Below are 6,914 nucleotides of genomic sequence, written 5' to 3'. Positions count from 1 at the left end.
TAGTATGACATCCAAACATGTAAATTTTGCTCTCATCTGACCACACTATATTCTACCAGTATTTCACTGGCTCTTCTAAATGTTGTGCAGCAAATTTTAAAGAAGCTCCAACATGCTTTTTATTCAGCATGGGAGTCTTGCTTGGTGAGTGTACATACAGACCATGGTGGCGGAGTGCATTACTTACTGTTTTCTTTGAGACAACAGTACCTGCTTCTGGGTGTTTTTAAAGTTCTCCATAAGTGTTCATTGGCTCTTGGACAACTCTTCTGGTTGTTCTTTTCACTCCTCAGAAATCTTGCAAGGAGCACCTGGTTGAGACAAATTTTGAATGTCTTTCCTCTTCCGTGTTACAGCAATGCTCAGTGCTTCACGAACAGTGCTCACATTCAGAAGCTTAGAAATGCACCTGTAACCAGTGTCATTGCTATATTTTGCAACAATTAGGTTGTGAAGGTTTTGAGACAGCTTTTTGCTTTTACCCATCATGAGATGTGTCTTGTGTGACACCTTGGCAATGAGACTTTTTTAAAGACCATCAGTTGGGACCAGAGGCGTAGCTTGTAGCTTCTTGGCCCCGATGCAAAATCTACAACAGGGGCCCTATCTGCCAATTATAATACTGGCCTCTTATGGGGAAAATGTGCTTTGGGGCCCCCTTAGGCACCAGGTCCTGGTGCGACTGCAACCTCTATAGCTACGCCCCTGGTTGGGACTGAACCAACTGATATTAATTTCCACTGACAAGAGTCTGGACTGCTTTTTAATTACTGATTGATTTCAGATGTTGACTTGACTTTCCATGCCTTTTTGCTCCTCCCTTTCTTCATGTGTTTAATACTTTCTCCCTTTGTCATATCACATTATTACACAGATTAACTTCTTTTTTTTTGTAGTAGGTATAATAGACAATTTATTGTTTATAAAACTTTGTTTCATGCATCATTTACTTTCTTTATCCAAATTACCATTTTATATCAATATTGTAAGACTCTTTCGTGATTTTAGGGGCTAAAAAATATTTTTCTAAAGGCTTTTTGGTGGCTTGAAGAGCATATCACAGGCATGACTTTCGTGCCCATGAATTCGGCTCCACTAAAGCCTTGCTACACCTGACTTCCAGAATAGTAGAGCGTTCGCTTGGACACAGTCTTTCATGTCATTAGCACGTGTGAGTGAAGAATTATTAATATTCAGAAGATGGGCGGGCATGTCTGAGCCAGGAGGATGGAGGCAAAGAAGCCTGGGACGCAGATCACAGTTTTTTTTTCACTACACCGGCACCCGCCTCCATTACACAAAGGGCAAAATTTGCTTACTAACAATGGGAAATATAACTCAGAAACGGCTCAACAGATTTTCGTACATAAGACATCTTTTCACTCAGATAAACCCACACTATAACCCAGTGTCTTTGGGTTTAGTGCAAGTGAACTGGCTGTAAATTTCCCTTTATAAGGTTAAGTGTGTATGAAGCTGCTTAGGACTCAAGCCGATTTAAAACCTAGCAGCGCACGTCGGCTTTGAGCAGCTAAGGGCCGTCGTTAATAGCTTTCTTGGAATGTTCTCTGTTGGTGACTATATAAGCTGTTTAGATGCTGTTGTCAAAACTAACAGCAGCATTTAAAGGGGTATTTTGGCCTTAGACATCTCATCCTCTATCCAAAGTATAGGGCATTAGATTCCGTGCAGGGGGCTGCTCCCAAAATGGAGACGTGATGTCAAGCCACGCCCCCTTGTGACATTATGCCACACCCCCTCCATTCATGTATATGGATATCCTTTGGATCAGAGATAAGATGTCTAAGGCTGGAATACCCCTTTAAACAGCAGTATGTAACATCACTGTAGTTCAGGGAGGTTGGAAGATAAAAAAATCACCACCCTTTTTCCCAAAAAAAAAAGAAAATGTAAAAAAAAAAAAAAAATGTTATTAACATATTTGGAATTGCCATGTGGGGAATTGTCAGAACTATTAAAATGTTATATTATCAAAACTGCACAGTAAATGGCATGAACATAGAAATATATAAAATACTATGATCAAAAATGTGTTTTTGTGTTTTTTATTTTTTTATTATATCATCTCCCACAAAAATGGAATAAAAAGTGATCAATGGGTCCAATCTATGTTCAACCCCCCAAAGGGTGTGAACCCACTAAGCTCCTTACCAGATTTGCTTTGGGCCAAACTTGGGAGCTGAATCCAGGTGTTTACCTGGTTTTCACCGTTAATTCCACTCCAGGATGTGGAATTTGGACTTCAGCTGCAGAGGAGACACCAGGTTGTACCCCAAAGAGTGGTCTTGGTAAGTGGCAGCTGACCGAGCAGGCCAGAAACCCTGGAGCCAAGGGAGGAGGAGGAACCGGGCCTGTGGCTCGGCCAAGGTGAGCAGCAGGATGTGCTGCATGCTGGCGGCTACCAACCGCTGGCGTTATGCTATGTCATTACAGTACCAATAAAAACTACAGATTATTAGAAATAAAAAAATAAAGGTTTGTAGTTATTTTATACCTATTTAGGGTAGCGTCATATAGGACAGATACGCAGCATATTTGACACTGCGAGAAATCTGCCGAGCAGTGGGAAATACGCTCGGGCTGTAGCGGGGGAAGCCCTGTGTCTGCTCCTAGCGTGGACACAGCCTGTTTCCCCCTGCTCCAAAGATTTTTTTGCAGCATCAAATACGCTGCGTATCTGCCCTGTGGGCCCCTACCGTAAAACTGAAAACCATCTAGAGAAGAGTTTCTACTGCAATACAATTTAGCATAGAACAAGAGTAATAAATATTTAAACAACCAGGCCTTTAACTGCTTTAGAACTAATGAACTTCAAAATAGCCTGTAAATATTTTATGAACACCCAACATTTCTCAGACCTCTGTTCTACATCTTTTTATGCTGTATAAAAAACAGACCCTTCATCAAGTGGAATGAAGTCACACTGTTTCCCTCAGTAGGCTGATGATTTTAAGTAATGTCACACAAGTAAACCTTTCTATTAACATTTACAACTGCTTATAAAACATCTACACCAAACACTGTGACTTACTTGTTTATATTAAATGTTACTACTATAAAGTTATTAGCTACTCAGTATCCCAACCTGTTATTGGAAATAAGGTATAAGGGTACGTTCCCACCTGGCGTATTTGCTGCGTATTTGCTGCTGCGTATTTTATTTTCCCGTTGAAGTCAATGGGTAGGAAAATACGCAGAAGCAAATACGCAGCAAAATATGCCAGGTGGGAATGCTTCCTTAATGTGTGTTAACCTTGCAATATACTTAAATTTAAAGTCTACCTAAACTTCTCATAAGTTAGAGACACATATCAGAAGTTGTGATTGGTTGTGTTCTCGCTGCTGAGAACCCCACTGATCGCTAGAGGGACAGAACAGAAGCGCTGTCTTGAGTATGGACATGGTTTTTCGGTGCAGCGAAAGACCACCACCTATCACAAGTTCTGACACGTCTCTATAACATGTCAGAAGTTGTGAAAGTATAGATACACTTTAATCAATTTAGCAAAGTAATTTGGCCTATTTTTAAGATGTTCAAGACTGTATTTTCACACCAACCCTGTGTGGCTTTTGAAGATCATTTTACAGATTTTTTAGCTTGAGAAAAGTCACTTTTTGGTGCATTTATGCATCGATTCTTCCACTGAAATAAATAAGAGTTTTAATATCTGAATGAAAATCTGCAGATTCTGCATGGCTTTGGAGGTGGAATTTTAAGTGCCAATTTTACTGTGAACATTCCCTTATAAAAATACAAATCATATCTATGTTATTTATTAACATTGAATTTGACTAAGGGTGCATTCACAGCACGATTTCTTCATACGGCTTCATTACCGCATCTCATTAATTTATAAGAGCCGACCAGAGTCAGGCTGGGTTCACACCACGTTTTTGCCATACTGTTTTCAATCAGTTTTTCTAAAGAAAACTGTATGGCAAAAATATGGATGGAACCGTATGGGAAAAAGTAAACCGTATGCATTTTTAAACTGTATACTGTTTTTTAAAAGTGCATACGGTTCCGTCCGTTTTTATAAAAAAAAAAAAAAAAACATACATTTTTGAAAATTTTGGCCATTTTTAATGGGAGGGGTGTTGGGTGTGGATTTTAGGATGCAAATGCGCATGTGCAAAGTAAAAACCGTATACAGTTTCCCGTATGGAACCGTATACATGCGCGTTTCCCACATGACGTCCGTGTTAAAAAAAAAACATGCGGTTGCAGTACGGTTTTTAAACCGGAGTCAAAACCATGGTTGACCACGGTTTTGTCTCCGGTTTAAAAACCGTATTGCAACCACATACTTTTTTTTAACATGGACGTCAATGGGAAACGCACATGTGTATGGTTCCTTACGGGAAACTGTATACAGTTTTTACTTTGCACATGCGCATTTGCATACTAAAATTACCTATCTACTTAGGGAGTATAATTATTTGGAACCCTTCCTGCCTACCTGATGGGTGATATATATATATTTGGGGCCCTATCTGATGGGGGACATATCTATCTGGGGCCCTGTCTACCTACTGGGGTAGCCCTACCTGATTGGGGACATATCTATCTGGGGACCTGTCTACCTACTGAAGCAGCCATACCTGCCTATCAACTGGGCGGATATATCTATCTGGGCCCCTATTTACCTACTGGGGGAGCCCTACATGATGGTGGACATATCAATCTAGGGCCCTGTCTACCTACTGGAGGAGCCCTACCTGATGGGGAACATATCTATCTAGGGCCCTGTCTACCTACTGGAGGAGCCCTACCTGATGGGGAACATATCTATCTGGGGCCCTGTCTACCTACTGGGGGAGCCCTACATGCCCACCTGATGGGGGACATATCTAGGGGCCCTGTCTACCTACTGGGGGAGCCCTGCCTGCCTACCTGATAAGGGACATATCTATCTTGGGCCCTGTCTACCTACTGGGGGAGCCCTATCTGCCTACCAACTAGTTGGGAAATATCTGTCTGGTGCCCTATTTAACTACTGTTAGTGCCCTACCTGGTGGGGGAAGTATCTATCTGGGACCCTAACACTCGGGAAGCCCTACCTGATTTGGGAAATATCTATCTTGGGCCCCGTCTAACACTGGGGGAGCCCTACCTGATTTGGGACATATCTATCTGGGGCCCTTTCTACCTACTGTAGAAGCCCTACGTGATGGGGGACATATCTATCTGGGGCCCTGTCTACCTACTGGTGGAGCCCTACCTGATGGGGGACATATCTATCTTTGGGGCCTGTCTACCGGGGGAGCCCTACGTGCCTACCATATTGGGGATATATCTATCTGGGGCCCTGTCTACCTACTGGGGGAGCCCTACCTTCCTACCTGATGGGGGACATTTTTATCTGTGGCCCTGTCTACCTAGGACGGAAGCTCTACCTGCCTACCACCTAGGGGGACATATCTATTTTGGGCCCAATTTACCTACTGGGGGAGTCCTACCTGATGAGGGAACGTACCTACCTGATAAAGGGACATACCTACCTAAAGGGGGGGACTGCCTACTTAATGGGGGGACTTACTTATCAGGAAGACCTAATTAAAGGAGTTATCCAGGTATAAAAAATTTTTATATATGGCTCATTGTGGCATAAAAAAGATAATCCATACTCACCTCCCTCAATCTCCCGCAGCTGCTACACCAACGTTCTTGGTCCTAGATCATTACCCTACTGATGTTTTTATCCCAACAGGAACTGCCTTCTCAGCCAATCACTGGCCGCAGCACTGTCCACATCTTATCCCCTATCACACGTTTCTGCCTTGGAAACCCAGGGATTCCAAGACTGGAGCAGCACCTGACACAGAATGCGGGGTGCTGCAAGGAGATCACAGGGGTCCTTTGGATAGGGGATAAGATGTCTAAGGGCAGAATACCCTTTTAATGAGGGGGCACCTTCCTAGCTACTTAATGTGGGACAACCTACCTATCTAATGATCTACCTACACACTGTATGGGGCACAAAAGGGGTACTGTACTGTGTGGTACATCATGGGGAACATTATTATTATTTTGGGCTGTTTTAATGGGAAATTTATGTAGACTGGGAATAGGTGAGGAAGGTACAGAGTCTAAAATGTTTGTTTGACAGATTCTGCTGAGGCGAGTTGTGATTTGAGGTTCTCTAAGCCCTAAGAAAGCGGACATATCGCAAAACGATTCATTAGCCTCACCTTGCAGGTGAGCCAGTTTTTATGCTGAACACGGACTCTCTGCCTGAGAACATTTTTACTTATGCAACAATAAAGATTTGACATTTTAATGGGCGAGTGTCATTTGCATTTATTTTTTGTCATATATTTGGTACAATTTCATTTATTCAAATATGCACCCCTAGAAACGTTTTTCCACTCCCTGCTCTTCATTATAATTTATTTGAAGTGTGTTGCCATTCTTTTGTCTCAGTGGAGTCTGCCTAGCTTTCTCTTCATAGCCCAGTATAAGTCACTGTTTGTTCGTAATGGTAGTGTTTCTGGTGGTGTGGTGGTATTATTTGGGCCTTACATAATTGTATTATCGGTAATGTTGGTATTTGTATTATGACTGACCATAATACACTGCTCAAAAAATAAAGGGAACACTTAAACAACACAATGTAACTCCAAGTCAATTACACTTCTGTGAAATCACACTGTCCCCTCAGGAAGCAACACTGATTGACAATCAATTTTACATGCTGTTGTGCAAATGGAACAGACAACAGGTGGAAATTATAGGCAAATAGCAAGGCACCCCTAATAAAGGAGTGGTCCTGCAGGTGGGGACCACAGATCACTGCTCAGTTCCTATGCTCCCTGGCTGATGTTTTGGTCACTTTTGAATGCTGGTGGTGCTTTCAATCTAGTGGTAGCATGAGACTGAGTCTACAACCCAC

The sequence above is a fragment of the Hyla sarda genome, chromosome 5 (genome assembly GCF_029499605.1).
Source record: "Hyla sarda isolate aHylSar1 chromosome 5, aHylSar1.hap1, whole genome shotgun sequence".
NCBI lineage: Eukaryota > Metazoa > Chordata > Amphibia > Anura > Hylidae > Hyla > Hyla sarda.
This window is presented reverse-complemented; position numbering follows the sequence as displayed.